The sequence below is a fragment of the Prionailurus bengalensis genome, chromosome B4, assembly GCF_016509475.1.
Source record: "Prionailurus bengalensis isolate Pbe53 chromosome B4, Fcat_Pben_1.1_paternal_pri, whole genome shotgun sequence".
NCBI lineage: Eukaryota > Metazoa > Chordata > Mammalia > Carnivora > Felidae > Prionailurus > Prionailurus bengalensis.
Genome location: NC_057358.1, coordinates 87821534 through 87836780, shown reverse-complemented (window position 1 = coordinate 87836780; position 15247 = coordinate 87821534). Strand labels below are relative to the sequence as shown.

The 15247-nt window shown below is 40.4% G+C and overlaps 1 protein-coding gene across 1 annotated transcript in view; it reads left to right on the top strand.

The window, feature by feature from the left end:
- The first annotated feature begins 3455 nt into the window (after positions 1 to 3455).
- The window catches only part of TAFA2 (TAFA chemokine like family member 2), a 486483-nt gene continuing 474691 nt past the window's right edge, over positions 3456 to 15247 (top strand). Inside the window, exon 1 of the mRNA XM_043564761.1 lies at positions 3456 to 4962. The gene's annotated coding sequence lies outside the window, so the exon portion shown is untranslated. The remainder of the gene's footprint in view (positions 4963 to 15247) is intronic.

Below are 15247 nucleotides of genomic sequence, written 5' to 3'. Positions count from 1 at the left end.
CTCAGTCCACAAGACATCTAGTGGATTAAGCTACCATGCAAAATGCTAACCTTCTGGGATAGCTATTGTACCAGATTGTAAAGATCAAAACAAGTTCTTCCTTTCCCTGTACCAGGTTCTTGAATGTGTTATTGTAGCTCTATCCATTACGAGGCTGGCCTGATGAGCTGCTTAGTCAAGGAGACCATAGTAAACACGATGCAAGCCGAGCCTTGGAAGGTGCTTAAGTACTGAGGCTTCCCCTTTCGCTACTCTTAGAAGCCTGTGTTAAACAGCCAGGCTGGCCTACTAGATGGTGAGAGACACGTGGCCTAGTTACTCCCTGATACTCCAGGGTATAGTCAGCCGATTGTCAGATAAGGAATGAGGCACTAGACTTTCAGGTCACCACAGATACCTAAGCTGAGTCCAGAGAAACTACCCAGCTGAGCCTAGCTGAGCTCAACCCAAATTGCTAATTCACAGAAATGTGAACTCAATAAATATTTGTTCTTTAAGTCACTACAATTTTGGAGTGGATTATTCCATTTGCTACATATAGGACAGTTTTCCCGCCTCAGTTCTTTCTCACACCACTCCATGGAGTAGTTCTCTTGATTTCTTTTCATGGCGTCTTTCTGCTTATTTGATCTTTGGTGTCTTGATTACGACCAGAAAGTATTTAAAGAGTATTTATTGTGTTAGGTAGTATGCTAGGTGATGGGGAGTCTAAAAGTTAATAACATATGCATGCCACCTTGGATTATATGGAATGGATTCGGTGCTTCTTCTGTTCACCTAAGTAGACAAAAACACCTAAAAGATGAGTGGGAGAGGCATTACTGGGAAAGATAGAAATAAGGCGGTTAGCGCCAAAGAAAGAAAACAAGAGGAGACAAGCAGGAATGAGAGGCTTGTGATATTCCTTTTCACGTATGTACTGGGAATCAGAACTTTGTGTTCATCTGTTCTAATACTCCCTGCCCCGGGCTGACTACGGAGAGGGGCTGGTGCTAAGTTTTCCTCTCTTTTCCATCACTCCTTTCTGTTCTCATTAATGAAGCCAAGTTCCTTGGCTAAGTCTTTTCCATATCCAAACATCCAAATGATTTTTATTTCTCTGTAACACAGGAGATAGCACGTTTTAGCGGTGGTGCTTGGGAACATAGAGAAAAATCAAGGCCTAGACCAAAACAAACCAAAACCAAAAACTGGCTTTAGATTTAGGTAGATTTGGTTTGAATCCCAGCTCTGCCATTTCATGACAATGAAATTAAGTCTCAATTTTTTTTCATATGTATAATGGGGATAATATCGTCTATTTTAAGGGATGTTGTGAGGACTTGAGATAAAGATTTGAGATAACGTATTAAACCTCTGGCAGAAAGCTTAAAGTGCCCCAAAGTGACATTTTAGTACTCCCTCAGAATATGAAGAGCTATACACAGTTACAATTGGTGAAGTTCAGCATTCCAAGCAATGATTTTTTTATTGCTTACACAGGAGGAAGTGGACAGTTTAAACAAATAGATGATAAGAAGCATCATCTCAAGATTTCTATTCAACTAGGCATGTATTTGCGATTTTATTTTGGGAAGAAAACAAAAGATTTGGTTTTAAAGTCTAGGAGGTGCTGGAAATAGGAATACCTTGATCTAAAAATCACTAGGAATTATCTGGATGCTGACAAATAGTACGAATGTTGTTATAGAATTCCAGTATCATATGACGCTGGATAAGAAATTCTCTGTTGTATTTTGTAGTTAATTCACACATTTGTTCTCTTTACTTTTTTCATATTTTTATAAAAAGACAGGCTTAATTAGGAAAATAAGGATGAAAATGCCATTTTAACAAAAAATAGTTTCAGCAATATGATAAAATTATAGATTTTCCTACAACCACACAGATCTAATGAATTAGAAACTGAAGGATTATGATGTATGCTTTTTATTTCTTGTGGGAACGGAAGGCCAATGTTCTAAAGTGATTTTATAAATGGCTATTCCTCCCAGCACAGGGCCCCGATTTCCACTGCCATTCCTACTTGGATTCCATCCTACTACTTAACGTAGCAGACACAGAATTACTATAAGATTTGCAATAAAACAGTGCCAGTTGTTTTAAGAGGAAAACTTTGATCCCTGGGGAAATAAGTAGCCAGGCAAGAGGAATAAAATAAAAATCTTTGGCACATGTGACATGAGTCTTTTGCAAGAGACCATTTGAGGGTACCTGAAATGGTTGTCATGTGCTAGGCTGATTCAAATGTACCACAGGAAAATTAGCTAAAATAGTAATCCTCACCTGGTTTGGTTTTGGCTCCTTGTCTGTCTAAGGTATTTTCTTATAAGTTCTTTTCTTTCTTTAGGCTTATACTAAATTCAATTATCAAGTTAAAATAGAATTGCTTCAAAAATTCAGAGTGAATGGTGAATGGGAAGGAATTTAATCATAACATAAGTACATATTTTGTAAGTCAGACATGCAGAAACATTTCGAAAGCAAGCCTTCAATTATCAAGTTCACAACACTTAAATATTAAAGTTACAGATAGAAGCTCGCTTGAATCTGACTGAAGTAACAAAACATAAAATCTGTAGCGCTTTTATTAAAACAACCACGCCAACCTAAATTACTTGACGCCTTTCAGATATAAAATATGTTTGAATTACAAACCATGTTAAAATCACTAACAAGTGAAACATATATTCCATATTTGTAAATATGGTGACTAGTGTTACCTTTATTTTACAGCTGGTGAAGGGAGCATGCGATGCCTAGTTTGTTGATGATTTCAGCAAATCGGAGTTATCAAAGCACAACACTTAGAGCTGGGAGGAATTCAGTCACCTTGGAAATTACCAGTTAGTTGAATAAGAGGTATAAATGTTGGCTCTGAAACAAGATCTTTGAGACATTCCCAGTTTGTAAGGGACTTGTATGTAAGATTTTGTGGATCAGCATCTTATTTCTTTGCTTCAGATCTTCTTATCTTTTTCTAAATCTAGTGTGGCTACTCATTCGTTTTTTATGATGTTCTAATCGTTAGATTAAGTTTTGCTCATCCCAAACTTGATCACAGCGAGCCTAAGAAGACCCTTCATTTGAGTTCATACGCATTCTAAACCAACAGCCAATTTGACCAAACCTGTAAGGACATGACCTTCCAGGCTCTTGCTATTATGTTTCTGTAAATATCTCGATGTTCCTTTAGCAAGGACTCTGCTTACATAGGGTGGCAGTGCAAATTTTGTCTCTAAATCCATTAGAGGCTGGAATTTGTAAAAATGCAAAATTCTCAGGAACCAGATGCTGTTTTTTTTTCTTTGTGGAGAAACTGGGAGTCCTACTTACCTCCAGTCAAGCTTTCTCACCCGGTTCTCCCTCTAGAGGGAGACATAGTCCAGCTTTTATACCGATTGCCGCCCTCTCATCCTTTACTGTCTCCTTTCCTGCAGGACCGCAGTTCGCTCTTCGCAGCAGCCGCGGCTGCTAACAGAACAGGCTATTGGCAGGCACCGGAGGGAGGCCACGCCGCCGGGTTCTGCCATCCCACTTTAATGCTTAATTCAACCTGCGGTGTCGGGACCTCTTCTCTCTCCGCGTGGTCCTTGCACCATCCAAGGAGGCCCTCACTCCGTACTCTCAGGACAGCCAGGCTGGTTGGAATAAGGGGTCTGGGTGGACCCAGGGGGTCCTGCCCTTTACGATGACTTTCTGAAAGACACCACCGGTGTCTCGACAGTACAGCGCCTGGGGTGACAGGCGGGGAGCGGGGTTTCGGTTACTAAACCGCTTACTTTTTTTCCGCCTGGTCATCCGGATTTGTTTCCTGGGCCCCCTCCCCCGCCCCTCCTCTCTTCCCTCCCGCCTTTAGCGAAGTGACACGGGCAACACCTGCTCGCTCGTGTTCGATGTTGGAAGTCGCACCTTGTCGGTGGTGACGCCGGCCGCGTGCTGGGGGCAGGGGACAGCGGCGGATTTGCCTTCCTTCCAGCCCACGATGCCCAGGGGGGCAGCGGCGGGGCTGCGTGGGGCTCTGCCCGCAGCACTTCGAGGCGGGATTGAGGGGCTGCAGCTGGCCAGGAGTTGCTGCTAAGTGGCCTGGGCGCAAAGCGTCCGAGAGAGGGGGCACCAGCTGGGACCTGTGTGCTAAGAGCGGGAACAAGGGGCAGCTGATCCGAGGAGGCTGGCGTCTTGAGGGCTGAGGACCGCCGAGCGCAGAGCCGCTCTTTGCTGCCCCGAGCCTCGCCGGCAACTCCTCCGCGCTGGAGACCTGGGACCCGCGAGAGCCAGGGAACGGGAGTAGCCTGCCTGCTCTCCTGAAGGTGAATCGTTCCGTCCAATTGCCTTTCCCTCGAGAGCCAAAGGGAGGGCGGGAGAGAGGGACGGAGGATGTGTGAGTGTGTGTGTCTGTGAGAGGGAGAGGCGACGCGAGGCGAGAGGAAAAGTCTACTCGGCGTCGAGAGCAAACGGATCAGAGATGGAATAAGAGCTACTCGCTGCAAGACCGCCTCGATTCTCGCATTCGGGGGAGCCGAGCACACCCCACGCACCCGCTGAGGACCGCGGGCGACCGCGGGCGCTGGCCAGGGCTGCGGGGCTCGGGCTTTTGCCTCAGTAAACACGTCTTTTGATTACTTTGACACCGCGGAAGAAAGAGCCGGGAAGAGAGGCGAGGTTCTCGCGCGCCACCTTGCACCCGCTTTCAGGGGGACTCCAGTGTGGATGTCAAGAGATTCCTGAGCCCTCTTTGCCATCGCAGGAGGAAACACGCGCGCGCACACACGCGCGCTCAGGGCCACCCTCACACGCCCTCCACGAGCACACCCCACACCAGACGTGGGTTCCCTATGCCCCTGAACGGCGACGGCGGATTGGCATCTTGGAAGCGATGCAAGAGCGATAAGGCTGGCGCGGGCCCGCGGAAGCTGCAGGAGCGTCGCTAGGTGTTGCCGCCACCAGGAAGCCGGGCTGCAGGTAGGTGCGAGCCGCGTCTCCCGCCTCCCCTCCCCGCCGGCGCCGGGGAGCGGGCGGCAGCTGGAGGACCCGGGGGTCGCGGGCCGTAGGGGGCCCGCCCCGGGACGGCGAGGGGTGAGAGCAGGTGCGGGCCGGGCGCCCGGCACCTCCCTCGCGGGCGGTCAGGGTAGGGGCGGGGGTGGAGGGACGCCGAGAGGGGCTCAGAGCACGCGAAGGAGGCTCGGGGAGCGGTGTCCTCCCTCTCTCCTCTGCCCCATTTCTCTTAACACAGCGAGCGGCCCGGCCGAGGGTTGCAGTGGGTTTGATGCCATCCCTCACACAAGCCCATCCCGCCTGGTAACCATTTTGGACTCTTCGTAAGGAGTTGGGGGTCGCGTTCAAGGGAGGATCGGTGGGACGTGTCGGGTCGCCTTTCTGAAATCCCTACTTTCCATCCACTTCTGATTAGTTAATTCTCGGGCCTGTCTGCAGAGGGTGGGCGTTTCAATGAGGCTATTGATTTTCCCACCTCTAACTCTTTTCATAAAGCATCATCTTGGTAAGTTCTGGAGCCTCGCGTGTTTTAAAGATATTCTTAGATTTGGGAACGGACACTTCATGACTGAATGAAGCAAAGCTTCGGTAAAGGATTCTACAGGACAGCTTTAGGGAAAGGATCGTTTCACCAACAGCGTTCAGAAAAAAAAAAAGAACAGCTTCAAGAAACGCTTTTTAAAATACTTTTCTTTCCTGATAGGTGCCTCCCCAAATCTTGTTAATGGTACATGGCTTTTCTGCCCTGCTGCTTTGCTGTCCCTTCCCCCTTCTGTTCCAAAAGGCCGGGTTCCTACTAAGAGGTGTTTTCTTTAGGCTACTGATCTGCACTTGTCAGTGGGGAACGTGTTATTTCCAGAAACTGCCTTTGCAAAGGAAAGTTTGATATTCGTCGCCCTATTTCTCCTAGAACTGCAGTCTGAGCTATCTCGTCTCTACTTGAAAAGGACGAACTGTAGGCGCTCGCTGAGCCCTCGGGTAGACGCGTCGCTTTTCTACTCAGTATTCCACTTCCTGACCAAGTGTTAAAACAATTGCCTGAAGGGTTTGGAATCAAATGTGTGCTTACTGTAGTGGCTAGCTAGCCTCTCTTCCCCTCGTGCTGGCTGACTTTGACTTGTGGCAATAAGAAAAGAAAATATCCTTTTGTGAGTGTAAATCCCCTCTTGAATTGTGCAAAAATCATTCTTGGAAACAACAACAACAACAACAACAACAACAACAAACAAACCCTATATGCAATCTTAACTCTGAAAAGTCCCCCCGAAGCAGTTAGTGTGTAAGGGTCCTTCACTCAGGACAGGATGAATTTCAATGACTATTGACTGGATGGTAATTATCTGGTTCCTGTCTTCCCAACTAGATTGTTGGAGACATCAATAATCAGACTGTTATCAATTAACACTTTAAAACTGCTCTATTAGGCAATGTAAGTTAAGACAAATGAGTAATTAATTTAAGATTTCTGTGTAAAGTGCTAAATGGCAATAACTACCAAAGGAGATTAAAAACACTTCTAAAACCTTAAAAAAACAAAGCATTAAGATTCCTTGTATTTACTCCAGCCTTTCCATGTTTGCACATGTGTTCTCAAGACTGGTTGAACCTTTTACAATTTCAGAATTAGTACCTAACCTCCTTAAAAATCATCAGACACATTCATATTTCTCTTTGCCTACTTTATCTGTTTTGGATCTCATCTTGAGTCAATTGTTTGCATGCTGACTTTTTTAGAGTCCTAATTTTTTAAAGCCATCAGTAGTCATTGAGAGGCCATCAGTAACCACACTGTAGCTTATTTGATTATTTTCTTAATTTTCAGTGAAAAGATTGGGTTACATTTGTAGATGTGATGCTATGGGAGCAGTGTCACTACCGATGGAACACTTAGACACCGGTGACTTAAGAGGAAGAGCACAGTTTCAGTGTGGCATTTTTTGAGACTAAAATCTTGATTCTTTTCTTGGCTTTAATAAAACAGTGTAGTTGAGGATACTTGAACTTACACATTATGCATAGTGCCATGCTGATACCTCTTAAAGAAGAACCAAAAACCTCGATGTAAAGCAAACACCTATGATGCTACAAGTTGTGCCAAAGGGGAATCTAAGGTTTCTGAGTATATGTGCTTTTGAATCTGAAAAATGTTAGCTGTTTTAACCAAGAATGAAGATTCATTGAAACGCCCATGGATCTGTGTCAAAAAAGATACATATTGCTTAGACACTGCATTATAGTATTTACTAACCACCAAGTTATAAAATGTGATGACACAGCTGTAAAATGATCTGTTTTTAGACATGGCCACTTTACCTTTTTAAAAATTTATAAAGCGATGAAACTTAGGGGGTGATAAATGATTTTCTAAAAATTATTTTATATATTATCAAAAATTTTAGTGGTCCTGGATCCAGTATCTCCATTATAGTATTTAATGATGATTCTTTTACAAGGTGTTTTTGGATATTGGTATGTTGCAAGTGCATTTTAGGGTTGATTTATCACTAATTGCAGCTATGGATTAACCTATACACATAGGGTGAGATGTGCCTTTCCAGCATTTTCCAGGCATCATCATGGGTTGTAGTAAAAGGTATTGTTAGATTCTGCCGAAGTTCAGCTGTGGCTCCAAACTGATGACCATTTGCTTCTCTGATGTATTCCCCAAACTAGGAATGTTCCAAAGTGTCATCAGTTACCTCTAATAGATTTGAGAAGATGAAACAACCAGAGTGCAAACAGTTCAGTGTGCTTGCTTTTACTTCTCCAGTGTTTTATTAGGGATGCCTCATTAAGTCGTATTATTCTGCAGCTGTTTTGTTCATTGAAGATTCAAGTAAAAATAAGGAACTTTACTGTGCAATGCAGTTTTGTTTTCTTGGTGAAAAACACTAAGTTGAAGTAAAATAAGCATCTAACATAGTCCCCTTTGATCTATGCCTGACATTTACACATGTAATTCATCAACTTGTCATTAGTAGGGCTCCATCAAAACAAAGAGAAGAAATGCATTAACACCGGCTGCTGCTGGGTATGAAGGCCGAACTAACTGAATCAACTTCCTATCTGGTTCCCATGCTTGCACAGTATTTGACATATATCTCTCTTACAAACCATTGTTTTTTTTTTTAATGATACATAATATGGTATATTAGCCATTTTGTTCCAAAATTCTTTGGTTAACTTTATTCTAAACTACTCGGAGAACTATACCACTATACCACTGGAAGAATAGGAATAATTTCACAAGGGGGTTATCATAAGTCTTTTTAGAGAAAAGTTTTGCTTTAGATCTGGTTTGCTTAGATCTGGAGCATAGTGTGATACAGGGGAGATGGAAAGGTGGGCCCTGTTCATTTTTTGTTTTTTAGGTGTCATCGACCACTGATTTATTTGGTCATTTTTGGAAAATCTGATTCTATTCGTTTGGCACAGTGATTCACGTGTCCTTGTCAATGAAATATAGCAAGCAATTCTTATTTTCTTATTTTTAACAGAAATTTAAGAAGTGTGGTTAGACTTGTTGGAATGTGAAGAAAAGTAGTATTTAAATATATTTCTCTGTATTATCTATGTAATCTTTATATCTCTGTATGTCCGTATACATATATGTGTATTCATTTAATGGCACCCATGTATTATACTGGTTTTGTGTTAAAGAGGAAAGAATGACTTTTTAAAAAGTCTACATTTTTAGGTACATAGTTTTTCACTATTTTACATGATTTGACGTACAGTGTAACTGCATCCATGGTTTCACAAGGTCATTTATAATTGAGTTTTACTATTTGGACCACTGTTGCATGTAGTATGTTTTTCTCTTTAGTTTTTATTTTGGAGGCACTTTTATTTGTTAGGTTACAAATGTTTTTAGTTTTTCTTTTGGAGATATTTTTGTTAGGTTACAAATGCAAAAAAAAACCAAACAGCTTTGTCCTTTACGTAGAGTTGCTTGGGTTGTGTTTATTGAGCCTATGACTGGGAATTTCAACACATTTAAAACACTTATATGTTTGTATGTGATCTTTCTTAACTATGCACCTCCACAGTTAAAACAAACCATGCGTTACATTGGAGCATGCTACTCTGGTTTACACATGGTATCTACAAATTTTCTAGAAACATATTGATTCCACATTTGTTCGATTTCCAAAACCCACCCACTTCCCAATGTGTGTACCACATGTATATGTTGGATTTCATCCTATGTTGCGACGATAGGCAAGCTAGTAACTGGAATCCGTGAAATTCTGGCCTATTTTGCCAATTTATCGATACTGCCTTTGGAAAATAGAAGACTTTCAGGTCACTTTTGTGATTCAGATGAAAACAATATATAAGCTATAAGGAGAACATTCTATTTTATTCACAGCGATCCATATGAATGAGGTATGAGCTATAACTAAGGAATCAGTGTGTACATGCTTATAATAAAGCCCTTTTAATCACTTCCTTCAATTTCCTAGATTATTCCATAGGTGCTGTAATTTTGTGATTTCCTCTGAATGGCCAATTAGCAAAGGTATAGCTCCCTTTCCCTATGTAGGAATTCCTATGTAGGAATAGCACAAACATACTAATTTAATTCAATTTATATTTATATTGTTTTATACAGTAAATTTTTGAAATCATTCACAGAGTATTTTGGTTAATGGGACAGTGTTGCATTCTGAACAATTATGGTGGTGGGGCTGAATTTAGTACTTTGGCAAAATGGGGACAAGCCAACAAGTGTCTTGCTTTTTTGTCTCTGTGGGCTATGTAAAAGTAACTCTTGACATAAAGCTGGGCAGTGCACAGTAGCTTTTAATGAATGCAAGGTTTGTTTCACTAAATATTTTTGTTTCTTTTTTTTTTTTTTTTTTGCTGTTATGAACTAGTCTCTGTATAATTGCATGCATGTGAATGTGAATGGGCAACTGTGTTGACCTTTAAAGGTCATGCAAAAATTTTAAACCTTTCAATTTACAGAGTTAATTGCTATGGCCTCCTGTTGCTGCATATAGAGCTTTCTGCTGAGTTTAATAATAGAGAATAACACTTTGGTTTTCTGTGGTGGATTATTCAGCTTCTATAAGGAAATTTATGAAGGTATCTGTAGTAGGCACTATGATGGAAGATTTTTGGAAAAGTGCATTTGTGCTTTGCAGTTAAAGTTTTCAAGTCCAAATGGCCTGGGCTATGAGGATACAAATGCTTTCTGGTACAAAAAAGCTGATCTTTCACAATTATTACCTATAGGTAAGAAGCTGCGCCATGGTTTTATTTGATTTTGGATCAGCATTTCTGTTTTTTAACCTCCTTCTTTGAGATTCCAATGAGAATTGTATTTAAATATTGGAGGAACTAAATATGCTTGCTCTCTTAGGGAAAAGCCTATGAGGAAAAGTAGGTTGGGTTAGTTGTCCCTGTCTTTTTTTCCTGTCTTCATGTTGTTTGTCATTATGGATCACACTAAACAAAAGCAGGCAACTGAAAAAGGCTTATGTGGTCATAGGAATCTTACTAACAAAGCTTCAACCTAGTAATAGAACACAGAGATTTTTGTTAGAATACATTATTCTGGAGGGCAGGCTTTCCACAGCTCTAAAATTTGGTCTCCTTGAACGGTGGAGCTTTGTGTACCAATGCAGTGAATTTGTGACTACTCAAATAAGTCGAGAATTCAGAAATGGCCAATGCAGATCATTTGAGGAAAGCAACATACACACTTCTATTTCTTATTTGTATTGGTTTATGGGTAATTCCAAAGGTATTTAAGGTGGGAGAAACTGGTTATTGTTACCATTTCCTTCTTAGTTTAGTTTTACCTTGCTCTAGATGTATGGTGAAAAGCATACTCACATTTGTTGGTGCTGAAGAGTTTGGTAAATTCTTTCTTAGAATGGCCATCAGACATGTGAGTAGCAGTGACCTGGTCTTGCTTTTGTTTGTATTTTCTACAGAAAGGTGAGTCAAATTAGTTATTGTACAGTATACAAAGAGAAAGGTGGTGGAAGATCCACATTTCTTCAGCCAGGCAATCCAAAAGCAAAGAGGAGAGTGAAAGGGCATTGAAATCTCATACTCCATAAAACAGGCCCCATTTGGGGCAGCTTTAAGTTGAAGGAAAATTTCTAACAATTTTATTTTAGGTTTAGTTCTTGAAATACTGTATCACAGTAGTTTTCTGCTAAGATGCATGTACTTTATTGCAAGCTCTTTTTAGATTGATTGTTGGTATGTTTATAAATATACCAGAATTTGGTCAAAATTTAGACTTTGCTATTTGAAGATACATTTGCTCATCATATCATTTGTTGAGTGGCTAAAATTCATTGGCTTGCATTTTGGTTAGCGGCTAAATTTTGAAAATGTTATAAAACCAGTGTAGGGCAGTGGTGAGAGCTCTGGAGATGCTTTTGTAGCCCTCCCATTAAATAACCCATAACCACAAGAAAATCACTTCATTTCTCTGTGCCTCAGTTTCTTAGGAATGTGTTTTTTTGACCAAGTTTTCAAGACAATTAAAAGTGGAAAATTTTTTCTTGGGTACAGATCTAATAAACATCATGGTTTTGGAGATACATACAATAGTATTATAGGACATATCTTTTAGTTAGGAAGTCAGACATCTAGTGCTTAATTCCTGGCACACCAGTAAATGTTCCATAAATGCTTTTTGATAAGTGATCTGTGACAGTTGTCCAGCTTTATAAGACTGGGATGATGATGATGATGGTGATTAGGATGATGACCCAAGATTCTAGATGTGGGTACATAGAATTGAATCAGATGAAATCTCATAATTCAGTGTAGCCATTTTGCCGTTTACATGACATTGTTTTGTTGCAAAACAAGTTGTGATAGGTCACTAGGCTTAGGCTTGTTAACATGTCTTCTCTCTACTGCTGGTTTTTATAGTCACTGAAATAGAAAGGTTTGTTTGATGAACCCAAATAGAGTTAGGCTAGCAAATCAATCTTCATATACTTGTTGGCAATTAAAGGCATTCATTCAAAATCTGTGTATGAATTTTTGAGAATTTATCATTCTTGGGAAAGTTCCTTCATTTATTCAGTAAGTATTTATTGAGCATGCTCTAGGTGCTTGAGGTATGTCAGTAAACAAAGACAAAGGTACCTGCCCTCATAGAATTTACCACTTCTTTTTTTTTTTAATGTTTGTGTTTATTTTTGAGAGAGAGAGACTGCGATTGGTAGAGGGGCAGAAAAAGTTTCAAGGAATCTGAAGGGGGCTCTGTGCTGACAGCAGTGAGCCAGGTGTGGGGCTCAAACTCAGGAGGTCATGACCTGAGTTGAAGTTGGACCCTCAACCAACTGAGCCACCCAGGTGCCCAGTTTGCCATTTCAGTATATACAAGTTTTGAAATGAATCTGGAAGAATGATTCAACAATGGATTTTGCTGTGGCTGCTCTTGAGATTAATTCTTGTTTATGACTATGATTCACAGTTTTGGAAAGAAATAGTTAAAATAGCCAAAATGTCAGAATTGGAATGAATGTAGAAAAAAATCATAGTATTAATTTAAGGTGAGGTACTGTGTAAGTCAGTGGATTGATTCCAGATCAAAAGGTTTCTGATCCAACTGAAGGTGATATAAGCCATAGCCCCTTTTCCTGAATTACACATATGAAAGAATAAATTCAGATAGGTTGAATGACTTGAGATCAATAAAGGGGTCAAAAATTCAAAAGCCAATAGGGGTCAGGCTGGGAATGTGAATGAGTGAAGCAGACCAAATGGAAGGTAACAAATTGCAAGTGACACGCAACCTCAGCTATAGTGTTGGGGAGACCCTAGGGAGTGTAGGAGGTTCTGGTCAACATCTAAGTGAGACAGCTGAGTCTTTGCCCCGTGCTGGAATGTGGGTCTGGTGTTGCCAGATTTTCTGATTTGTGGAAGAGAATTAGGTGTTTAGATTTTTTAAATGTGAAAGTTCCAGATTTATGAATGTTGGGAATGAATTCAAATTTGAACTTTTGTGTGGGCCAACAGACATATCTGCAGGCCATATGCAGGCTAAGGGGCATGAATGTGCCACTGTTGACAGATGGAGGTGTGGGGACAGCTAGTTAGGAAGATATGCAGGTGCCTGCCCTTCTGTCATCTCTACCCATAATCCTCCAACCCCCTGGCATTTGGAGCCAGGGTGGTTTCCAGTTTAGGGCTCAGCTGGAGGAGCTGAATGATAATGAGGAGTGGGTCATTCTAACCTCTGCATTTAGTGTTCTTTCTTCTTATTGAGTCATTGTACACTTGATGCTGAGCTCACCTTAAAGTTGGTGGTATCTTGGAGGGCTTAAGGGATGTGCTGGAAATGCAGAAGTTTAAATCTATGCCCAATATTTGGAATGGGCTGTATGGTTCTGTAATGCCTTATTCCTTTAGATCAGTGCTTGTTAAACTTGTATTTGCACACAAATCATGTGGGGTAAATTTGCCAAAATGGAGGTTCTGAGGGGGGGGGCCTGAGATTTTTAACAAGCTCCCAGGTGAAGCTATTGCTGTTGGCCCATGGGCTACACTTTAAGCTTCAAGGCTTTAGAGATCTTTTTCACCACTGAATTTCATTCCCTGCGTGTAAGAATCTGGGGAGGTCTCCCACTCTTACCTCTCTGACAGGTTTCTCCCCATAGTGAGTAGCCTAAACCTGGCCACTGACTCAAAACCCTTGCCTCAAAGGCTTTCCAATCTGAGTGTAGAATTTATAAGTGTTTGCTTTATTTACTAGTTTTCTATTTAGAGGATATATTTTATCCCAAAGCGTAGATCAGAAACTGTCTGCTTTTCACATACTAATGCAAGTTTGGTTTACTTCTTATAGTTTGAAGAAGTAAATGTATTTATTTCATAACTACAGCATCACGTTATACATGGCTGTATTCTAGCATACAAGGTCAATTTTAGCTCTCCAAATCATTGTTTTTTGGAATTTCAACAGCAGTTGCTTCCTCTTAGGGCTTAAATGTCAAAATTTTGGCCACAATGTCTAGATTTTTGTTCTACTTGAGTGGTCATTATGAGTAGGTGAGAAGAGGGATTTAAAAATTATGGTTTTGTGTGTTTACTGGGCTTACCACTTTTAACTGAATCTCTTTTTTGTTTTTGCTCTGCTTGACCCTAAATACCTTTCCAGAAGAGGTCTCTTTAGGATTGAAGACATAGTAACTTACTATTTAGGGAGTTTGACTCCTTCATATATTACTAATTTTTGCCCCCTAAAACCATTTTACTAATGCCAGAAGGTATCATAGCTCAGGTGTGTGACTATTCTACAGAAGTCTGACCTGGGTCTCATGTCACAGGTTCAGTTCACTGGGTAGACTATTTTGTTGTCAGTTTTATCAATGCCCTGGGAATTCTTAAGTTTCCTTATGCTGGTATATTAATTATAAACTGAGATTAGATTTCAATATGTCAGTCTGAGGGAGAGAAGCAATCTGTTTTCTTGCAAGTTGTATGATTAATATAGTTTACAATAATAATGCTATTATTTCTTACTCAATTTCTTTTAAGGGCTTAGGAGTTTCTATTATATAGAATATCTTTGCTTATAGGTGAGTAATCATGTGAATTTTATTGAGTCTGTTAGACTGTAAGCTCTATGAGGCAAAACCATGTATATCATGTTTCTGTTGATTCTCAGTGCTTAGCGTAATGTGTAGCACATAATAGGTACTTAATACATTTAATGGGAAGAAGATTAATAGTTCATATTGATAGAATGTCTTTTTGTAAGTTTCTTCAATGGGTGAGAAGTATTCTGTGAAGAATTGTCTTTTATCCTGTCTAATTGAGTGCATGTGAGAGAGAAAGGAGAGGGAGGGTCATTTATTTTGACCTATACTTTCCATCTCTAACATGAAAGATATTTTAGCCCTCAAAAAATACATACATTTTAGGCAAATCATAAAGGACAAAAACATGCTGATAGATAATTCCATTCTTTCCACAATTTATTATAACCTAGAGGTTTAGAGACTACGTATGCTTGTGATTCTACTGTTGTATAAATTAAATAATATTTGTCAATGTCAAATTTAAATGTTAATCACATATGGAGTATATTTTGATTGCTCTTGTCAGTGACTTGACTCATCATTCATTAGGGAACTTAAAGCCATTTATTCTTATCTACATAATTACCATTTTTATAATTTATCATGAACCAGATTTACTTTTTTCACCTTCAGGAACACTATTAACTGTGATACCATTGTTCTTGGCTTCAGTGATATTGAAAATTATT